The 23743-nt window shown below is 39.7% G+C and overlaps 2 protein-coding genes across 4 annotated transcripts in view; one reads left to right on the plus strand and one right to left on the minus strand.

The window, feature by feature from the left end:
* C17H7orf50 (chromosome 17 C7orf50 homolog) overlaps window positions 1-23743 on the minus strand; it is a 118314-nt gene that overhangs the window by 46768 nt on the left and 47803 nt on the right. The window lies entirely within an intron of this gene.
* GPR146 (G protein-coupled receptor 146) overlaps window positions 1-23743 on the plus strand; it is a 48041-nt gene that overhangs the window by 15323 nt on the left and 8975 nt on the right. Inside the window, exon 2 of the mRNA XM_063413988.1 lies at window positions 6013-6054. The gene's annotated coding sequence lies outside the window, so the exon portion shown is untranslated. The remainder of the gene's footprint in view (window positions 1-6012; window positions 6055-23743) is intronic.

Below are 23743 nucleotides of genomic sequence, written 5' to 3' on the forward strand. Positions count from 1 at the left end.
TGGTCATGGAACCACTGTTAAGGAATTAAGCCAAGTCCCCAGGCCATAGCACTGCCTCCAGACACCAATACCAGCTTTGAAACCCGGAATGGCTCCACTGCCTTACACTAAATTCAGAACCAGTTTGTTGCAATATCCTGGGAGGAAGAGGAAACAGGAGGAGGAAAAGAAACGTCACTCAGTCCCTGCAGTTTGGTAGCAAGTAGAATTGCCCAAAATCCATCAAGTAAAATTGCATGTTAATTGTAAGGTAATTTTCAGTATTTGAATACAATTTCCTCCGCACTTTTCCACTCCATAAGACATACCTGACAATTAGAAGCAACTCTGTGGGTGCCCTCACACTGATCCACCTGCACGTTACCAACACACAAATGTTGTTTTGCCAAACTTAGCATCCTGCAGATGCTGTTCCAGCAGGTGCTGCTGGGGCTACTTCTATTTCAGACTGCACAAGCAATTCACTGACTGGACAACAGATCTAAACTACTTTTGGGAAAGCATCCGAGTTCTCAAACTTTCTGTTTAGTCTCTCTGAGCATCTATGAATAATTAAATAAGAAAATTTACAAAATACCACTACAAAAAAAAACAGTTGTAGAAAGTGGAAGTTAAGAATGTAGTTAGATTATTACATTTATAAACTTAATTATAAAAAATATTCTACAAATTAGAGCCTTTAAATGAGAGTCTTCATTTATATAACAAGCAATAAGAAAAATCTCACAGGACATATTAGCAATTGAGACTGACCTCCAGTGACTGATGGCACAGGCAGACCCTTTTGGGTGATTTTCCACTTCTGCTGTGTCTCAGTCTCTTCAATAAAAGGGTGGGTTTGCAAATGCTGGGGAAGGTTTGGGGTTTTTTTGTATTCAACAGACTACAGCCATGCCAAAGACTGTTTCTCTTTTTTTTTTTTCACACATCCAACGCTCACGATCAAGTATCTTTAGAAAGGACATGGCACAGCTTTAATTCAGACTGCTTACTCTAGATTTTGTAAGAGTTACTCTTACAAAAACAATTTACAAAACAACCAAAAATCCTGCTCAACATAATAAGCACAGAAGACAAAATGCCAAAAGTAACAAGGAGTTAAGGAGATCTGACACACACTGTACGTGTGAACCTAGAACTGAAAAGTTTAGTCTCATATTAAAATGGACTAAATTAAGATTTCTCTAACGCAACAAGTTACAAAGACACTACACTCTGACATTAATATTTATTATTGTGGAGAGCAGACATACGGTAGTGAAGGCAGCATCTGCCACTTGGAAACCAGCTGAGTGACTTCAAACCTGGCACTTGTGCAAATCTGTGTGTACTATAACATAAAAATATTAATTGAGAAGTGTACCAAGTTAGGCTTGTCAGCTTTAATATTTTCTGGTGATTTGAATGGGGCCAGAGAATAAGATAAGTATCTTTACAAATCCAGTTGGCTTTACTTCAAATGCAAAAGCTTGTTTCTAAGCTGCACAAGAACAGGAGCCCTGTAAAATCAAATTTTGAATGCAAAGCCAACTCAGTTCTGCTCATCATCTTGTACTCTGAATCCTGTCTGCAGCAACAGTTTTTGGTGAGCCCACTGTACTTCCCTGAAATACTGTACAACATACAATTATTTTTGTAAGAATTTGGGGTTTCTTTTTGTATCAGAGCTACACTCATCTCAGGGACAATCTCTATTTTTTGTATTTAAAACAAGTTTTGATGTTTTAAGTTTACACTAATGAAATCTTTTCATTGGCACTGGTAAACTAAAGATTACTGCAGCTTTCTTTGCAGCTTTTAGGGAGTTTTTAAATCAAGCTTGTCAGTATTCCCCATTTACCAGTGCAGATCAGTTTAATTTGTTTAGCAGCTAAAACTTGGAGCAAACAACAGTATTTTCAAAACAAATACATCAAGTTAAATTAAGCAAGGGCAGTTGTGTTCATCTGAATCATATGGCTCCAGATTTCAAATCTAAGCTAAGGAAATAGAGGTTATGACATCCTGCAGCTGTGACAAGTCATGTTCATAAAGCAACATTAAATCAAGACCGCTTGGCCAGTTCAGGCAGTTGCTTGTGTGGAAGTGAAAGATCCCATGAGAGCATTAAAAAAAAAGAAAGGTTCTGGTGTCCCAGCCAAACCCCCCTTCCTTCACTTAATGCTACCAGGAACTGTTTCTTCAGACCAAATGACCGTGGAAGGTTGTTGCCAAGTAATTGCTACTGATTTATTTACATCCAATACCAGGGAACAGGAATCAAACACTCGGCAATATACACGGGTGAGTAAATTACAGATGGTCATCCCGTGCTACACAAATGCCAAGTGCCTGAGCCTGCCCCTCGGTGCTCTGGTTTTCAGAAAGATGCTTTGGGTGATTTGATTCACCTTAAGGCCACACTAATGCTCACATCAGCACTGGGACACGTCAGTGGCAGGGAGAAGCAGCTGGAGTGTCACTGAGGCAGTGGTGTGGGTGCTGCAAGGGAGGGGCACACCACTGCACAGATAAAAGTCTTCATTCAGCAGGGAGTCTCAGGAAAGAAGAAAGGATTGGGTCTGGAAATGTTATTTTCCAGTCTCCCATTTTGTAGAATTCATCCCTGGAAGTAAAGCCAGGTGTGATGGAGCTCTGAGCAACCTGGTGTGGTGTGTCCACAACAGTGGGGCTGAAGTAGATGATCCTTAAGGTCTCTTAAAACTCAGGCAGTTCTGAGATTCTATGATTTTAAGATCTATTTATTGATACAATAAGTGCTGAAAAAATACATGAGAGTTAGCATTTTCAGTTAGAGCAGATGGAATAAGTCTTTTCCAAAATTTTGTGAGAGAGTACTGAAACAGAGGGACCATTCACTGCTCCCCTGAGTACCAGGAAAAAACGTGCCTGTAGCTTTTCCTTTTTTCTTCATTTTCTTTTTTTACCCTTTTTTTTTTTTTTTTTTTTAAGCAGAGAGGAAGCATGAAACAGTAGTACTGATGGGGGACTTTCATGACATTATCTGGATGCCAGTGTCATGCTGTGTAAACATGTGGATCCATTAGACAATTGTTGGAAGCAGTGAATTCCAAATTTGATCTAGTGATAGGACTCCTGCTGTTTGGGGAAAAAAAAGAAGGGGTTGTGAAACCACACAAGGAAAACGCTTCAGACTTTAAAAAAAAGAAAAAAGCAAAGCACAGCATGAACAATCATGTCCTGGATGGCCTGCAGATCCCAGCCTCTGGAGAGTCCTGACACACAGAAAAAAACACCTGAGTTCTTGCCTTTATAACTTTGTAAAACTTTGTCCAACCTGAAAGGATGAAAACATTTGCATAGACAAAAAAATCATGTCCACATACAGAATACAAAAGATTTTCCTTCCTTAATGGCAATATCTTCTTGCACATTTCTTGTGCAAGCTGCTGCCGGAACTGCAGCCGGAGCTCTCCGGTATTGCCAGCAATGCTGGCTGGGGAAGGGAGTGGTACTTAACTGCCTTCCTTTGGTTTGTGCTGGCAAAGCAGCACTTCTCGCTTTGTAGTACTTAATGGGCTAAAACACACGTTAAAATTAACTCCTTCATTAGCTACATAGCTGCTGTTCCTTATCACTTTCATTTTTCTTAATTAGAGCAGTGCAAAATTTTATATGTTCTGATCCAGAATTCCGTACGATTAATACAACACATGAATTATATTTGTTAGAATATAAAACACACAGGCCTCATGAATAAAAGTATAATTATATATGACCTTTGAAATCATACTCCATTCTTTAAGCTATCTAGAAATAACTATGCTCATTCTGCCCATGCCACAATTTCATTTCAAACTGATTAACCAGCATTTTATTCCACTCAAGTTGCCTACATTAAAACAAAAACCAGTGAGTTCAGCTCCCAGCAAAACTGCAAACCCACTTTAAGGCTGTCACTACAGAACTTGTTATTCATATCCACAGACTTACAGATGTGAAGAGCCATGTGTATAGCTCAGCATTTCCATTATGATTCATGTTGTGATTTAATCAATCCTGAAATGTTATTTACTACATAAAAGAAATTGTACTTCAACAGCAAGGATCAGAAAGCAAGAAAATCAATGCAGAAGGACTACTGAGGAACTGAGGAGGAAAGCAGAGAGTCACACATTATCCTTGGGGAGCTGCAGCAGGTCAGCAGTAGCAAAGCCTCTCTTTGGAGACTGCAGGGTGACCACAGACCCCTTCTCCAGTCCAGCCCTAAGAGCTCCATGAGCAGAAAGCAGTGGTCCTTGGAATGCAGATCTCAGTAATGCACCTTGCTATGCATATAAAGAAACTTGTGCAACTTTGCCAGCTGAATTCAGCAATTCACATGTCTAGTTCTAGTGATAGCCATACCCACATGGATATCCACAGTGATATCCACACCCACAGAACACAACTAAAGCACTGAAGGACTGCATTACTCAGGGGGAGCATCTCCTGCAGCCTGTCCTTGCACAGCTGGAGCTCCCAGAGCCCCACGTGTCACCTGTGTCCAGGTGAGACTTCAGCAGTGAGACGCACCAGGAGAAGCTCTCCACAACCAGTTTCTGCTCTAAAGCATGGGGCAACTGTCCTACTGCATCCCTGAATGTGACTTAAATTTGCATGGAAGTATGAACAGAACAGCTGTTCCTTCTTTGTACGGATTTGTGGCAGATTTATTTTTGTTCTTGAGAAAGTGAGGCTGTGATGAGCCAGCCACTACTGCAGGCTTTTACAGCCACCAGAGTTAGTGTTGGACATTTCCACCTCTGTGGCACATCACAAAGACCCACTGGCCAAGGAAATCCCTTTCTATTAAGATCAAGACCACATAAAATAGTAACAGTTTGTCCTTCTATTTACTATTCTCCATCAAATTACGAAACTAAAATTGCAAGCAAAATACTGGTTGCACTGTTTGTTTTTCTTAGACCCTTAAATGACAACCACAAGATGTCAAACAGAGGGCAGAGAGAAGCCAAGGAGAGCAGGGGAGCTGGGGAGCCCTGACTGGAAAATGTGGTAGTAACAACCATAACTGGTGCTGATAGTAGACAAAAAGTGCATCAGAATGAGATCACATTTTTTACAGACCAGTGTCCATCTCTCAATAAAACTTAAATGTAAAGAAGAATGAAGTGGCACAGGCAGCTATCTTAAAACATTTTTTCCCAGATGAAGTATTCTACTTACCAGAAAAATCAGTCATAATTAAGCACCATTAAACTAGTTAATCTTTCCTTTTAGGGGAAAACTCATCTACTCTTATTAAAGTTTGCCTTGCTCTACAAATATTACTGTTCAATCATTAATCTCAGCTCAAACCTCTTTAACTCCTTATGTATGCCTGTTTATCTTTTTTTCCTACGGCAATGCATATGAAAATTAGTGCTTTACTTATTTTTTCTTCTCCTTTAGATAAGTTGCATCTGCATACTGAAATAGTGGTTACAAATTTTGAGTGGACAGATACATTACACTTCTTATAATGCAATAAAATATAACTCTGTATTTTTTCCCCATAGCATGCAAAGGGGCAAACACATACTCAGTAAAGTGAATTAACGTGATACTGTGTGCCAAACCCACCACTTTAAGTGACATTTATTGTGGTTTCATATTACAAGACAAATATTTCATATTGGGACTGCTACATGTCAGTTTTAACCCACCAAGCATGACATTTTTATTGAGGAGAAGGAAGTTACAGTTCTATTTTTAGATCAATCTACAGCTTTTATTCAAGATCTTCAATTCATCTTACAAGTGTAAATGAAACCATCAGCCCCACTGTGAGGCATTACAACAGCAAACGCCATGAACAATTATGTTACTGATTTTCTAATCACTGGATGAAAACACTGGGTATTGCAAATGGTACACAGAGATGGCATAGGGAGATGCAAGACAAAAAACTGAGAGTGATCTATATTTACCAGATTTCATTAAATTTTGTTTTCATTTCTTTCAATCACCGAGAAGTAACTGTTTCACTTTTTCTTTTTCTTCTCCCAGTGGCTCCATCTCAGACTGACATTCTCCTGGGCTGCACCTCATGTAAGTAGAGCTGTAGCAATGCAGTGTGATTGTTATTGTGCATGCTTATTTCATCAATGTAAAACTGTGAAAATCTTCACCAAAATTGGGACTTTTAGACCTGATACTCACTTTTATAAAAAGGTACTGGAATACCAAGTCCTGACTGAAGATGTAGCTAAGGTAAATGATATTAACTCTCAGATTGTCCTTCTCAAAAATCACAAACCAGCCACCTAAACAGTCTCATAAAGTTACATTCAATTTACTACATCTTTCTAAGTTTGTGAAATCCAGACTCTGTGGAAGTGTCCCATCATCCTTGAGGCACTCCAGGGCTCTGTGCCAGGCAGGGAAACCTCTGGAGAAACAGATTGAAGGCACATCAGAAGGTTTAATTGGTATTACTTCTGCAAACCTCTTCCCAAGCCATGTGAAGAAGGAATGGAGGCAGCAGTCCCTCCCTGGGGGAGCATCCTGGCAGTTCAGCTTGCCTTGCAAGCCCATGGCCCATGGGAATGAACGTCATTAACAAGGACTGATCAGGGAGAAGGGGAAAGGCAAAGCCAAGCCCTTGTTGGCTTAGCAGGAAGCTGCACCTTTAGGAAAGGCTTCTAATCTAAACTTAATTTGTTTAGATTTAAAGGACAGACACAAAACTTCACCTTGTCTTCTCCAAGCGGCCAATTAATTCAATTCATATGAACACTGATGGTGCAAACACCACCAGTACTCTGAGGGGTATTTGCACACAACAGAAGAACATGCTTGGGTACCAGGCGTGGCACCTGCTCAGCGTGGAGAGGAACTGGGGACTTGTATAGCCCAGTCTAATGAGCAAAGGATGAGAAGCCAGGAATATTTAATGTTAATTCCAGCTCTGCCAGTACCAGCTGCTGTTCTGTTGCTCTCAGCAGGTCACCTCATCTTTTTCATATTCTCCTATGAACAATAAACATTTGGTGCCCAGTGTCCAACTCCCAATTTAATGTTCTAGTCATAAATGCACTGCCTCCCTTTACTTTGATAAAGTACAGTCAGCATCAATAGCAATACTTTTTTTAAAAGTATCTTTCCAACTATTGTGAAACAGGAGCTGACTGTTTATGGAGTACTTATTTTTTATGTCAGTTTACCATAGGGCCTCTTTAGCCACAGGCTTACAGCTGGAGGCCCCAAGGCTTTTTTTTGGGAGTGGAAACTTTTTGAGTTCAGCTCTTAACAAATTTCCAGCCTGCAGTATGTTTTTCATTAGTCTACATGGTGTTATAATAAATGATGCACTTCCTCTTTCATTTTATGATTTTTTTTCTTTAAACATGCAACAATTTTTCTGTGTCTGTTTTTTATTACTTTCAATATACTCAACCACACTAATCTTAGAGACTGTGTATAAAAACAGAACAGATATATTGAATATCAGCTACAGCAAGACAAGTTTTTAAGTTTAAATTCTTCACTGAAGGCCAGTCATAAACCCATTACGTGTATGCAGCTCTATGGGCAGCCACTCTTTTAGAGGCTATTGTTAAAAAAATTAAATCTGTTACCCCAAAACCTAGAGTTGATGTAGAAACAGCTCTGCCAATATATTCACCTGCAAGATATTCAGCTAAAAAAGTCTGATCCCACTGGCAGTTCTCCACTACAGGTCCCACTGTATGTGTTTGCCTGCTTTTAATATATTTCTAATATAGTTGATACACACACTATTTTAAGACAGCCTTCCTTCTGTATTTTTCCCCTCTCTCCATATTTTTTAATAAGAATGTATTCCCAGGGGCTGACAGCACCAGGAAAACCAGGCTATGCCAACAGAAGAGATTCCAGAGGAACATCATCATGTCTGGCATACTGTGTTTCATTTACAAATCTTTGATTTCTAAATGAATGGCAGTTCAAAGTACACATGAAACACAGATACTTTCTGTTTATGTACATAGAGATTGTTAGAGATTAAACCACTTTTAATTAAAGACTTAAGCAGGTGTCAGTTCGTGGTACTCTCTGAATTTGGTTTAAGATGTATGTTCCACAGTTACCCAGCAGCACATTAAATACAAGCAGAATCAAAGAGACTTTCCTAAACAAAGCCAAGAAAAGCTACTTTGTAAGAGGTTTGAAGTTTGCTACTACTGATCTGTCATTTATGGAACGTCACATACTTACTTGGGAAACATTTTACAACACTTAAAAAATAAACAAACCCCCAGCAAACAGCCCCATGAGACAGAGCCCCAGGCCACACAAGACGTATTAATTTCAGTGGGGTTTTCATGTGCCTCTGCTTATGCATCAAACTATCCAGAGTTAATTTACAGTATCAAGGCCCAAAACAGATAATTTAAGAGCATTCTGGACTCAAACAACAAGAGTTTAGACGTGAAAATGGAACTACTTCCAAGTAATTTTTCTCTACGTCATACTTCAGAGTGAGAGCAATATGAGGGGCACCCTGTTTCTCCATTACTCAAAGATTCTTCATTTCTTTTTTTAAAGGAAATCCAAAGATTAATTTAAAGCCATCTGATGAAAATACCTTAATATTTACCTTCAAATTTTGTTGTAATATTTAGTGAATTCAAGCGATTTCAGAACTTATCCTGGATGTTTCTCATTTCAAGATGTCAAATATTGGCTCTCAGAAATTTCCATTACACATTGTCTGACAATATTTGCTGCTCTGGAGTACATGAACTGACTTTTAATTCTTACAGAGGTAATGATAATAAAGTTTGTAGAAGTTGGGCACAGGTGACATTTTAGAATTTCATATTTATTGCAAGTTCCTCCTTTCTAGGTCCATAAAGGAAGTGTAAAAAATGGTTAGAACTGCCAAATGTATAAATTCTCTTGATCCTTTCATCAGTTATAGCTACTTTCAGACCAGTCTCCTAATCGCCCTTTAAAAATGAGGGTACCACAACACCTTGGCAGCAGTGTTGCAGCTGACACCTGAGGACAGTAAAGGAGCACACCTGTAATCCTGGGATTTTATAACCTGTAAATCATAAACTGAAGTCCCAAACCCAAGGGAAGGCCATTATAGAGGTGAGGGAAGGAAAAGGCGAGGCAGGCAGAGCAGGGATCCACCAGCTGACAGTCAGGGGGATGCAGGACAAGCATGGAACAGGGACCAGAGCAAAGCTGCTGAGCAGCCAGGGCAGTAAAATACCTGCCTACATCCCAAATGCTGCTGCTTTATGGGAGCCACAGCATGGCTGCAAAGCCAAACTTCAGAGATGGCACAGGATGGTTAACATGAAAACACAATTTTGGAGCTTCAACTGATCCCGAAGGAAAGACTGAGCACTCTTGTATAAACCAGCTTTCCTTTTTGCAGTTACTTTCCTCTACTTCTTTCCTTATTACAATATTGCACACAGAGAAATCTGAAAAATAAAAAATGGTAGAAACCAAGATTTGTTTGACTGCTTCAGCAATAAGGTACAAATGTACAGAGTAATCGTGAAGGCTCAAATTACAAAACATCCACCAGTGCAACCAAGAGTTATGCACGGCTCCTGAATTTTATCAAGTTGGCTGCAGACAGTGTAAGGAATCTCCCTTAGCCAGGAAGGAAAAATGCCTAAATTCAGGTAAGATTCTTTTGTGCAGCTATGGCAGGCACAGGTTACAAAGTGGGTCTTTGTATGGTTGCTCCACCTCCAGCTTTATTTGCTGGGAACCGGTTATGTAACTAACACAAAAGAAAATAACCATTTCTGGGTTGTTTTCCTTTGCAAGCCCTGGGCTGCCGGGAGGAACTGAGAGAATTCAAAAGCAGCTTCCCTTCTGTTGCTCTTTTGGGTGTTTCTCTTTGAAGTGGCACCCTGAGTGGCTGCTCATTCACCAGTTTTGTAGGTAGCCTTTAAAGCAATACTTTCCACCCTTCAAGCTTAAGTACAGAAACATACAATTAATTAAACCAAGTTAGTGGTGTTATTATTTCAGCCTTTTATTTCTACTTGGTGTCAGACTCTTAAGACGAAAGGACTCTTTGTAGTAGGATTTCAGACACTCTGGGGAAAATTATGAACTTTAGGACTGATCTGATCTGGTTCGTGCAACACATGAACAATCTAAGGAAACCATTTAGCTACTGCTTAAAGGAAAATTCATTCTAAAATCCAGAAACAAACTTTGCAGTGTTACTGCGCTGTATTTAACTGGTGATTTAACCCTTTGCTTTGACATGCTATTTTTAAATCATGTTTTTCCCATTAAAAGAAAACTGAGACTAAAATGTGGAATTTTTGCAAGGCAGATTTCCAGGCTAGGAAATCTTTGGTAACAGATAAATGAACCACTAACCTGCCAAATGGCTCTAATGCAATAAAAATTGCATCTATTGCTGCTTATAATTGTAGTGGCCAAACACCACATTACTGGTTTCCAAATATTTTCCTGGTGTGAAATGTTTGTAAATCAATCTTTTGCGCTGCTGCCAAACTTCAGGAACATTCTCCAGGATGGTTTTAGTCCTGAAGCTAAAAAAAAAAATCCCACATTATTAAGGATTACTGTGGAGAAAAGATCTCAGTGAATCTGTCTTACCATAATGGCTCACTTCCATTTCCACACGCTCTGTATGTTGTTTATTTTCATTCTTTGAGCATGGGATTTTATAGCCATAATTATCTCATTTTCTCATAGTACAAACAGTCCCATTTTCATTCATTAAGGTCAACATTTTCATTGTATTCGCCCTCTGTTTTTTTCTTCCCTTTAAAATTTGCTTTGAACAATAAATACAATAGATTTATGCTATCAAAATAGCTATTGGGGTAGAGATTTATTAATAAATTGTTTTTTCACATGACCATAGATCAAAAGTGGCAATAGTAAAATGGACAGCTAGAGGAAATGATGTTTTAACTCCATAACCTTCAGAAGAAATCTACAATCATACAACCTCAAAATTCAAAGATTTTGTGCAACAATTTTCTCTAAAATCTGGAAGGCTTCAAGAAGTAATCTGCAGTCAAGCAGATTTTAGAAGCTGGTAGCACTTTATGGTCAGCTGGCTGTGAAATCCCTCTCACTTCCACAGTCTGGAGCTTGCAAACTCGGTGCTTTTCAACTTTTTTAAAGGGTTGAAGGGTGGGGAGACTGCAGACAAGCTTTTATTAAGGAGGACAGTAACACCCTGGACTTTTTCCTTTGCTTGTGCTTTCTCCTGCCTCCCCTGTGCTGCAAAGTGAGCTGTAGTGCCTTCAGCCTGTCCTATAAACTCCACAAAATACACCAAGAGGGTTAAGGCCCTTCCTTCCTCCCCAGCACCTGAGGTCTGCAAAGGAAAGAGCTGCTGAAAGCCTGGTAAGAGGAAAAGGTCAGGGGCTGTGTATTATATCCTGTATGTTTGGATTAGCCCACAATAGCTAAATAAACTGATTTGATGTCTAATGACATTTTCAAACAGTAGCTAATAAAATTAGCCAAAGTATGCAGAGACAAAAGATGCGCACAGACTCACCAAAAAACATCTCTAATACATCCGCACAAGCAATGACCCAACAGAATTCCAGCAGTTTGGCCACATCAATCAGGGTCAAATATAAAGGAACTCAAGTTAAAAAACCTGCTGACTAGAAAAGACAAATACTCCTGCCTTGCCCACTCTTACTGTTCTTACTGATATGCAACTATCAGGTTTTTTGCACAGAAGAATGTTTTTGAAACAGAATCATGGTCTTTTCAAAATACAGTAAAAGGCTGTACTGACATGAACCACAAGCTTGGAATACTTAGGGAAAGCTTCCATGAATTAGCAGGGTTAGCAGGTCTGAGGGATTTTCACTAAAAATCACATGAGGATCCCGAGTCACGGCAGCAGAGGAAGGAGCTGTGATGGAGGAGGTTCCCACTCCTGTAGTGATGGAGCTGGCACAAGGAGGGTGACCCTGAGCTGCCTCAGTGCCTCTCAGAATGAGCTCCTCTGTTGTCCCACCTGGACACCAAGCAGGTGCCACTCGCTCTCTGGTGGTGCTCAGCAGAAAAGAGGCTGTGCCAGGGCTGTGACACATCCAGCTTCCCCAGCCAGTTTCACCAGAGCTCATCTGGAACAGCCCTCAGGGAGAGCTGGGTGAATTCCTCAAACCAGAGACGCTGGTTCTGAGGAATGAATGCATGATTAATGGGGTTGCAAACACTGGTACAATTGTGGTCACCTTTTAAAAGTTTTTCATCAAAGTTCTTGCAACCTGAAATACTGCAGCAGATGAAAAATGAACTCAAAGCTGTGCCCATATAAAAGGCAGTGCTAAAGCAACTAATCTAAAATTTGCAAATAAGTCTTGCTTACCTCAGCTGATTTGCACATTCAGTTTCATTTTTTTAATGCAATAACCAAAGCATTTTCAGACTTGTTATGACCAAATATGAACTTGCTGAACATTCACACTAAGATGAAGCAGAAATAAAGTCTTGCCTGAATCCCATTAATACTACACCTTGCTTTATACTTAAAACAGTAATACTGAAAATGAGAAGGAATGTCAGTGGGGATTGGCTTCATTCTGTGCAATGAACCAGGAGATCTTTGCCCAGAGTCTCTCTATCATGAACCACTACCTTGCATTCCCTTGAATAAAAGTATACTGAGGAATATTAGTGATAATCCTTTATATGAATAACTACTCTTTATAGACACTCTGCACATGGGTATGAAGGGCTGAAACACAGTCACTAATTCACTAATATTGTAGTGATGCTTCAATGAAAGCACTTCTGCTCATAAAAATAATAGTCTGGCAAACACAGTCCTGAATAACTATTTTCACTTTAACCTTGTTATTTGTTTAATCCACCTGAATCACTGACTCTGCCTAAGTTACTGCACAGAGCACTCCTGAAAGGTGAACTTCTAAAAGTCATTATAATGTCAAACAAAATTGAACAGAACTTTGTTTTGGTCTTACTTAGCTTCTGTAAGTAAAAACTATTACTAGAATTGTCTATCAGTGAGATGTAGAGGCATGTTAGGGACCTCAGCACCTTAAACATATTTGGGGTAAGATGGACAGGGAATTGCCATATTTAATTCAGTGTATGAATCAAGCCAAAAACATTGAACAGTACACTGCATCTGAAAATTAATCTTGTGAGGAGACCTTCAAGGCTTCTGCGATCCCTGCTGCTTAGTGGTGACAGAAAAGATTGCATGTTCTGTGTGTGTGTCTCATGTTCATACCAGACACCTGCCCAGCTAAACCTCTGCCCTGTGCACAGCAAAAATACCTGGCTTGTGCTTAAAGGTGTTTTAAGTCTGGGCTAATTTTCCTGACAAGTCACAGAAGAGGTTCCACCTTCACTGCGGTTTGTGCTTGCTGACTTCGCAATGAGGCAGAGTTAAAAAATAAGTCACCAAAGTAAACCTCAACATTTCCCTCAGTCCCCTTGCAGCTGTATGGCCAGGACCTAGTCTCAACACAAAACTCCATCCAGAAATCTGCCCACAGAGTCTTCATTCATGTTAGGGTTAATCTCCTTTATGGTTGACAAGTTGAAGCGTATCTTAAACTTTACTGCTCTGGGGAGACCAGAAAACACAAGAAATGTCTGGAAAAGTTCTCTTAAGTATGGTTATTGTTGAAATGTGGACCTTTATGGTCAAAGCACAACAATCTTCTCTGCCCCATAGGTTCCCCAAGTAACTCCAGGTGATCAACTACCACTTGTTACTACAGGCTGCAGTTACACAGCATAATTGTGTCAGGGATTCCATATCTCTACACTCAAACAAACCTCGTGGAAACTCTGCTGGACAAACCTCACCAGGAAAATGGAAAAAATATTAGATTGTGGGCACTGCAGCCTGAAAGAAGTGATGGACTGGCAGGGCCTATAAGAGCAAGCAGCTGCCTGTAGAAAAGCAAGAGAGCAGCAGACTCGAAGGAGCCACATTATTACCTCCTGCTCTCCCTGGAGACCAAAGGAGTGCTATTCCATCTCCCAATCTCTGCATTTTTTCTGCAAAAAGCTGATATGCTAAAGTTTATGAGGTCTGAATTTCAAAAGGAAAGCACACTTCCCCTTCATGCTCAACTGTCACTGGTATTATCAAATATAAATCAACAACACAGTTTGGGTTTTCTTCTCTGTGTTTCAAAATACAAACCATACATAACAGCTTAACCAAATGAGTGATAAATATGAAATATTACAAACCATAAAGAAAGGAAAAGTCATAATCCTGGGCTGCCCCACACTGTCTCCCCAAAGAAATATTACTTCGGAGATTAAAGAAGTGCTTGTTTATTTAAAAATTTGACCAATCTCCAACAACAGAAAATCTAATGGAAAATACTTATATGGGACCACAAGCAGAGTTGCTGTGTGATAGACATTGTAAATAGAACTTGGGGGGTTTTAACTTTAATATAAACAATAGAAGCTTCGCCAAAGGGAACAAAAAAATAACTGAACTAAGCAAATACTTAGATCATGAATACCAACACTCAAAAGGTGCTCAGGTGTCAACCTTAGAGCCTATCTCAGAGTCTGTTGTGAAGTTTTAGCTTCTAAGAAACTGCAAAATTAAAAAGAAACAACTAATGGTATAAAATAACAAAACACATTTATGTTACATACAACAAAGAAGATACACATGCTAACATGAATGACAAATTCTTCATTCATTCTATGGGGCTACTCTTTTATGGTTGATAAGTAAAATCATATATTAAGCTTTACTGCTTTGGGGAGGAAAGAAAACACATAAATTATTTCTTCATTACAGTTTAAAAAGGCAAATTATTTAAGGGCTATTTGTATTCAAGCTAAATAGACGGAATCATGATGTTACAGGCTTTTTATTCAAATACAAAGAATTTACATTTACCTACCACCTCATTAAAGTCAGATGATAGAGCAGCACCATTTTCCTTACATGACTTTTTTTCCCCCCCAATTAAAATGTTTCTTCTGAATGCTTAAAAGAATTCTGAGGTTTACAGTATTTTTTAAAGCTGGCGTTGGCTCTTTTTCAGGTCTAATGTTGGTTACTGTCTAAAGCCTCCAGAGGCCAAGTGGAAGTTGCAGGGTTTTGCTAAACAGCATTGTGTTTCCGAGGTGGGGGGAAATGACTCCCGGCATACGCAGCTGTGATGAGCAGCTCTGAAGAAAATCACATCTCACTAACATAATATTTCTGTCAGCTTGGCTCGTTCTGCTGCGTGTCCGTGACTCTGTTACCATGCACAGAATAGCTGCTCTGATGGTCAGATTCCTTTCCCGTCCCAGAGCTCTCCGGGTGTGATGCAGCCGCTGTTTGTGTCGCGTTACGTAATAACACCAAAGGCTGAACTGTTCCCCGAACCACAGCATGTCCTTCCCAAAACAAGACTTCTCCAAACCCTTTCACAACCAGGGGCAGGGTACACAGCACCGTGCCCAGGGCAGGATCAGGCCCTGGCTTTGCCACAGCTCCAATGAGAGCGTGTGGCTGCAGCTTAGGGGATTAGGAGCACGTCTGTGCAGGGCAGTCACATGTACCCACAGTGTCCAGTGCCACGCCGAGGGCACTGCGGCCACAGCGCTCTCCCATTGTTTACTCTGCCAGAAATGAGACACTGCAGCCTCTGCTGAGCTCGCTCACAAAAGGCTCTGGCTTGACGGGCAAAATGTTTCTGCCGGCCATCAAGGGACAGCAAGGCAGTGCCTCCCAGGTGAGATTTTAAGCGGTTCTCCTTTTAGATTGCTTTTGGTTTTTAAGAGCCTAGAAGGAATTTACATAAATGCATCTAAGCCTTGGATCAGTAAAAATGAATAGTGCCATCATTAGAAAACAATGTTTGCTTTTTAGATAACAGTTCTTAAGGGAAAACATCACTGTTTGAATTTGTCACACTCCCACTTTTATCTGGTTGGCCAAAACAAAGTTACGGTAGCTTTTCTTGTGCATATCAGTTTTCATGCACATTAGGCTGGATATCTCACTGGTTTTTTAGGTAATGACTATGTGCTTTTTTAAAAATTTATTGCTCTGGATATACAAGATCTCTGTGTTTCTGTATATTAAATCTAGAAGCATTACAGGAGAGGAGAAGTGCAGTAAAGGAATTGATCAAAAGTTAATCCAATTAATCTTTAAGAGAAAGAAGTTCTCAGTGAAAGTGAGATCTTTATGAATCTTTTATTCATAGGATAGTAATAAAAATGCAGCAAACCATACTGTGAAATATTACTGCAAAGCAGATAGACACAGCAGTAACTAATTAACTAATTAATCACAATTAAGTTACATTTTCATTTATATTATAAGAGAAGGTAAGCCAGAGGCAAACTTCAAAGCACCAGAAGTTTCCTAACTGCTTTCAGCAGAAGCTTGGAATAAGCAGAATGACTGCTGTCCTTTTAGCCTCCATAAGCATTTTTAACTACACTAATCACTGTGATTTGTGCAAATCTGTTTTCTACTGTACATTGCAGAACACCTCCTTTCCCTTAGGACTCTCTCAGCTGAACTTGACATTGATCTGATAGAAATGCTAAAGCAGCATAAAAGGCAGCACCCTATTTGTCATGCCAGCATCACATCCGGCACGTGTTTGATTGGCTCCACCATTTCAGTCTGAGCAGAATTCCATGGATTTCTACACAAGTCAGACTGATTCTGAAGTGATGCAACAAAGTTAATCAAATGTCTGGTCAAAGTGATTCACGTAAACATCAATGTTTGTGATTTGCACATCAGACTGATTCATCTGAACTCCTGCATGCAGGATCTGAACATCAGATAAGAGGTTATCAAAATATTCTGCATATTTTCCACAACAGCCACAACAAGTATGGCTCATTTAAGTGAAGACAGACCAGCAGGCTTCAGTGACCTCCCTACAAACTGTGCTTTACTGTTCTCAGCACCCAGTGCCTGTGTGGGCTCTGTAAAAACAACCATTTATCAATCATTAGTAAGAAACTGGCTCTCTGACAAACTAATTACTCCTCAGGCTTCCATCCATTAGCACAGGAGGAAGCAGATTATACATTTATTTTTGTGATGGGCTGACCTCAGCTGGGCACTAGGTACCCATCAAAGCTACTGTATCACTCCTCCGTGGCTGGACAGGGACAGAAAATGTAACTCAAAGCTTGTGGGTTGAGAGAAGGAGAGATCACTCACCCATTACCATCCTGAACAAAACAGACTCAACTTACAGAAATTTAATTCATTAACCATCAAATTAGAGCAGGGTAATGAGAAATAAAACCGAACACCTTCTCAAAAGCTTGCCATGCAAACCTAATATAATTTTACATATCAGGGCCCCTGCAGTAACAAAGGTGCTACAAATGTTGGTTTTGCTTCCTGAAGCAGGCAAGACTTATTAAAAACAGCATATTAACCATGAAGGACACGAAAAATCTCTACAAAAAGTCTGTTCAAATTTTTAGACAGTTAACTGCTGTATGGCATGTGAATGGATACACTGCAGTTAGTAAGCACTGCTATTTATTTCCATGTCATTAATGTGGCTGTAGTTCCAGGAATTTGTAGAAATCCTAACCATGGCTTGGGATGGATGCAATGTGGGCAGCAGGTGGCTACTGGTAGTAGACTCCAGGTGTAACTTCACAGATGTTTTTGTAATGGGCGGCTTTAGGTTTAAAGAATCCAGGTTTACAGAGGTCTCAGAGAGGTCTCCTTGGCACATTTCTTCCCTCAAAATTACTTTGGGTTTTTTTTTGCCCTTGGAAACATTTGTCCAGTCTCATATTGGCCTGGAAAAACAACACCCTAAGGAAGCATCCCCACCCACAGGTCTGTGGAAGGATGGCCAAGGACTCAAATGAAATCATCAAATATTAAACCTGTCAAACTCTTTGTCAGCATCCCAGAACAGAATGTGCTACAGGTTATTTTCAAGTTTGATATATACATATGGCTGCAGTGGGGAGTCTTAGAAGAAACTGAATTTACTGGTAGAACATTTTGATGACTAAGGGATAAAAACCTGTTGCTGATAAAGGGGAGTGAGGAGTGGCACATGGCAAGGAATAGATGGACAAATCAGAACTCATTCATGTCAGAGAGATGCATCAAGCCCATGGTAAATGAAAATTCTTATTCTAAATCTTACCATCTATTAATAACCAACCTTAGATCAGCATTAATATTATACTAGACCCTCTAGAATGTAAATTTAAAATATTTTATTCAGACATTATAAATGAAATAAGATGTAATCAGTAATTATGCAAGTTCATCCAGGAGGCAGCTAGAAAATGCTATTTCCTTTACCAAGCAGCGAAAATTAAAAGCCACAGGAGTGTCAGGAACAAGATGTCTCAGACTTGCCAGCAATTAACAGAAAGATATGTTTATCTGCAGCGGATGTGACAAATTTAAAGTCATTTCAGCCTTAGTGGAACTCTGCTGAGGGCTGATTTTTCCCTTCCAACACTAAACTCAAACCAGTTTTATAATTCTTCTATATGCTATCTGATAAAGAATTATGTCAATATTTCTGCTTTTACTGGAAACCTAGTCCCTGTGGTCAGAGTCTGTTCCACAAGAGTTTCCTGAGCAGCCAACATGATGATCTGTTTGATAAGTGACCCAGTCAGCTTTCACCAGTGTTTCTAATAGGAAACAGCATTATGTTATAGTTTCCAGGAAAAGTACCATCTGTGCCTCCTGTCAGTCTCTGCAACTGGCACCAAGAGATCCGTGGGGAATGTTCCTGTACTGCCAAATCTCAGCAGAGTTCCCTGCCCAAGCACTGAGCACGGGTGAAGCCGACAAACAGTGGGGGAAGATAAGAGCTGCTGTTTCCACCCTGCCAGCTCACCGGGCCAACTCATTTACAGAGTAATTCCGGCACAGTCCGTGCGCCTTTGACACTCCTTTCCTGGAATAAATTCAGTCAGCAAAGCCCAGAATTGGCCTAATTTGCGTTAATTTTGACTGGTGAGAATCCGCCTTCTTTACTGGAGTGATGCTGATTTACAAGAACCAGAAGTACAAACATTCCTTACCTGGAACCTGGGCAATTCCCAAATGCTGGAAATGCAGAGATCCAGGCAGCTGCTATTCTGTAAGGGGTGCAAATGACCTGCTTGCACTTATTAAAGACATTACCTAAACAAAGAATTTTACCATAAAACTGTCTTTTATATAATCTCAAATATAAAAAAGGCCTTGGCGAAAGTTTCTGTGATATGATGATCTTTACATAAAAAACAGGAACACCTAAATTTCATAATTTTTCCCCCAAACTGGTCTTAACTGACCTGTTGCTCTACAGTTTAAGTGTCTGTAGATACTGGGGGCAAAACTCCTTATATTTAAACACTGATGATTCCAAGTTATGAAAAATTAATTAATGAAATCACCCACTTCATCTATTAAGTTCCTGAAGTCAGAATGAATGAATTAAATATTTTCATTAAAAACAGTGGGATAAAGTGTCTAAGTCCCGGCTGCTCTGAACATCAGCATCACAACAGTAAAGATGCCTTCTGAAGGTGTCTGTAACCCTTGTTAGATCCACTCAGTTGTAGTACTTCATATGAAAATAATCTGCAACTTACATTCAGTTTTAAACTGAAGGAAATTATTTGCTTGTGTGCTCTCCCAGAAACTGAAATTTTCTGTATTTTTTAATTAATTCTTTTGGTTTCTGTGGCTTATCCGTTACAAGCACACTGAAAATTCTCACTAAGGTTAATTTTTTTTAAAGTTTGTTTTCAGTGAAGCAGTTGAAAGAATCAAAATATATACATAACAACTTTCAGTCATCTTGACACTCCATGTTATCTGATGTTGTTGCTACTTAGTTTTAAAGGAGGATAGCTACATCAAAATCAGCTTCCAAGTGTTCTGAAAACACGGGGCAGAACTGCAGCAGTGCTAACTGGCTGTTCAGCACTCTGAATGGCGCCATCTACTCTGCTGATGCTTAAAAGCTGTCACTTCTTGTATTCCAACTGGTCAACTTTATAAAATCCAGAACTCGAAGCACCTTACGTAAGCTGATTTTCTAATACTGCATTCATTCTAATTATTCCCGGTATTTATTACGCCACAAGTTCCTGGAAGTGAATATGAATACTAGGAAAATTACTCAGGTTTTGTTTTGCATATAATTTCATCTTTTTAAAAAGCATTATCTAGCGGATATTTGAGCATCTCCAAATTGTATCATATGTCAGGATCCCTGGCAGCTAAGACCTGTAGATAGATGAATACAGGCAATCACTGTGTAAATTCATTCTGCCCAATGGAATCCTCACCTTCAGAATGCACAAAAGGAAGGTACTTCACTTTTTGCAGTCATGAAAGCTTTAAGCATTAAAAGTTACACTGTTCGCTCTAGAGTGAATTCTTTCCCGCTGCACAGAAACATTAAAATAGAAACAATATGTCATGTTTTCCATATAGAAGCTCTTACAGAATTCAGCGATAAAGCTAAGTCAGGAAGGGGTGGAGCAGCACATCAGTGCCACTCATCCGATGCTGGGACAGACAGAACTTAACAAAACAAGGCTGAGCTTATGGAGTTAACCCGTGCAGAGCCCCCGGTGCAGCTGTTCCCCAGCAGCTGCCAGGAGGGCACAGCCACGACTGCCAACCCAGCTCCTGCCGAGGCAAAGAAATAAACAGCACAAAGAAAGAGGATTTATCTGGAGTGGCAGATGTGCCTGGCAGATAGCATCTGTGTCTCAACAAGGGATTCCTTCCACGAAAATCTTCAGGGGCTGCAGTGCTGGGCTATCTCCTCTCCACAGAGCTTCTACCCCATGGTAGTGGGTCATTACAACCTTCCAGAGCACCACGACACTGCCACTCTCCAACAGATCTAAAGGGCTCTTAAACACACCATTTTGCAGTTTTGATTATGGTTTCCAGAGTAGCTGATCTTTTCTGTATGCCTTTATTGAAGTGTATTATCTGTTCTCATAAGCTTTAAGCTGCTTAGAAATTGAGAGGGAGAAAGAGAAACTAAAGCAAATGTAATTATTCATTTCTGATGGATACACATGTTGTTCTGAGCAACCTTCTATGAACTCTAAAAGCAGAAGAAAGTTCTGCAGTTCTTACCTCTTAGAGAATATGCACATCTTTAAAAAACAATTGCCATACCCTAAAATCAAGTTTTCCTCCTCCTTCCAAACAAAAAGCCCATCTGAACTCATTTCTTGATGCTTAGTGACCCGTGGCAGCAATTTGCAGACTTACTTTTGACATTGCCTTACATGAACTCAGATTCCCAAAGAGCTGAACAATCTAAACAGAAACCAAATGTGCATCTGACATAGTTAATAATTATATTACATTAAAAAATGTACATAGTATTATACATTTAATAATAACAATCATAAATTACAACAACAAAAGGTCAAAACAGAAGGGGAAAAAGCATCTATTTAGCAGGTTGCCAAGAGGCTGGGGCAGATTATCAGGGCACAAGTGGGATCTGAATCACCAGGTAGCTGCTATGCAGATGATTTACCACAAAGATGGTGCTTACAGAATGAGAGGATAAACAAATGAGACAGAGGTTGCCAGCATCTGTGGAACAATAACAAAGGTCACCCAGCAAGTGAGAGGGGCGCCCCACAGAAAGAAGCTCTGAAGATAACACATATTCAGAATTTCTGGAAAAGCAGAGTGAGCAAGCTCAAAGGGCAACCAAAGCAAAATGCAAAGACCAACTTTAGGAACACTGGTATCTCTACACTCGTGCCATGTGCAATGGAAATGCACCCTTACAGTTCTTGAGAATGTAATCTTTATTGCTGATTCAAAATGCCAAAGAACAGCCTGAGATGTCCTACAGGAAAGTCACAAAGTAGAAGTGAAAGTGTGTCTGTCATGCTTGGAAGCCCTGTCATAAGCTGGATATGATACTCTCTGTGTGTCATATGAGCAAATAATGATGGGTGGTGGAATGTTAATGGTAAAGGAGTCATCAGTGAGAGATAAAGAGGAAAACATTGGCCAGGCAGATGTGAAATTCAGGGTGTATTTTAAGAAACCAGGAAATGTACATAAGAATTTATGTGTGGATAGAAAGAATGTTACAGGAAAAACATTGGTCCAAGGGAAGGCAATTACATATAGAGTTGGAAATGGGTTCACAGCACTCAAATTGTACAGAATTCAAGCAGGAGTGGACAAGAGTTGGGCTATGTAAGTGAAAAGTCTTGGGTTTATTTTAATTATTGTTATGCTGCTACTAAAGCAGGTTATATAGCAAAGGGAAAGGGTTTAGACAACCAAAACCTGAGCCTTATGAAGGATGAAATCATCAGGACCAGAAGGTTAGGTGACTGCTCTTCCACGAGTTCACTTGCCATGAGTGGCAAACCCCTTGTTGCCTCTCTTTCAACTGACCTACTCTTGCTTTTTTGATTTGTACTTTTTAAAATATCCAACATAGCCTTATTATATTCAATACTACTTTGTATCAATTATCCCTGTTGTTTGATCCTACCTTCTTTCACCTTACATTGCACTGAATTAACCACATTATAAAAGGAACCAATATCAATTATGAACTTCCCCCTGCCAAACTGGTCAATGGTTGCACCACAAAGACATAAATGATAGGGTTGGAAGGGGCCTGTTTTTCAGCCCAGCCCCCAGTATCAAGCAGGATTTTCTTCTCCACTCATGTTAAAAGCATTTTATCTGAGCTATATCATTACATTATAAACAGCAGCAACTCAGCAACTGCATGAGAAAAATATATTCCAAAACCTGTTTGCCTGCACTGCTGCATTTTTTCCCCCTTACATCTAACCTGAGCTATTCAGTTCTACTTTTCTGTATATCCAGTTTACAAGTCATTTGTTAATCCCTATGGTATGTATATAAGCTAGTAATCCTAAAGAAATGTCATGTTACCCAGACTGAGAGGTAACAGCAATGTGACACTTCACTCTCCAGCACTTGAGAATTCAGTGTGTTCCCCTTGATGTACAACTAATTATAGATTTGTTATTTCCCAGAAATATTGATAATCTACGATTTAAAGTTTGAAAAATCAATCCATGAGCAATATTCAGCATGATAATTTCAAAAGGCACCTTTCAGACCCTGATGAGGAGCTGACAATCTACTATCTCATGGTTTATATATACATACAGCACTTCTGGCCGTGATATTTAGTTTGCTCAGTCTAGATCTGAAGCAAATCTGTGGTGCCCAGCAAAGCTGTGTGTAGGGCCCAGCCCTCCCCTAGGCAGCACCAGGTTTCAGTCTGTAGGAATTAGGAGATCCTGTGGGAACCCAAGAGGACGTGACAAAGGTACAGGTGTTCGGCATGTTTAGAGACTTACCTTGTTGGCAACAGCTTTATTAGCTATGTACTTTCCTAGCTATTAGTTTATAATGATACCACAGCTTGTGAAAACACATTCAGAGGTCAGATAAACCAGGTAAGAGCTACGTCACAGACAGATGATAATAGAGCAAGTAGACAAACCATGCATTGTATAAACAAAAAAAATCTGCAGAGCAAAAAGACAGTGCTGCAGCTGGATGAAGGGTTGTTTTTTTAAGTCAAATAAAATAATCTGAGCGTAGAGTGGTCATGCTTCAAACTCTTACCCAACCTGCTCTGCAACTTAGTGCTGCATTATGAATGAAAATGTCTGAAAAAGCCTGACTGCAGCTATGAACTCCGTAATATAACTGAGCAGAACTTCATTCTTTTCTCATTACTTAAAGTTCATTTCATGGATCTTTTCTAAAATAATC

The sequence above is a fragment of the Prinia subflava genome, chromosome 17, assembly GCF_021018805.1.
Source record: "Prinia subflava isolate CZ2003 ecotype Zambia chromosome 17, Cam_Psub_1.2, whole genome shotgun sequence".
In the NCBI taxonomy this organism is placed as follows: domain Eukaryota; kingdom Metazoa; phylum Chordata; class Aves; order Passeriformes; family Cisticolidae; genus Prinia; species Prinia subflava.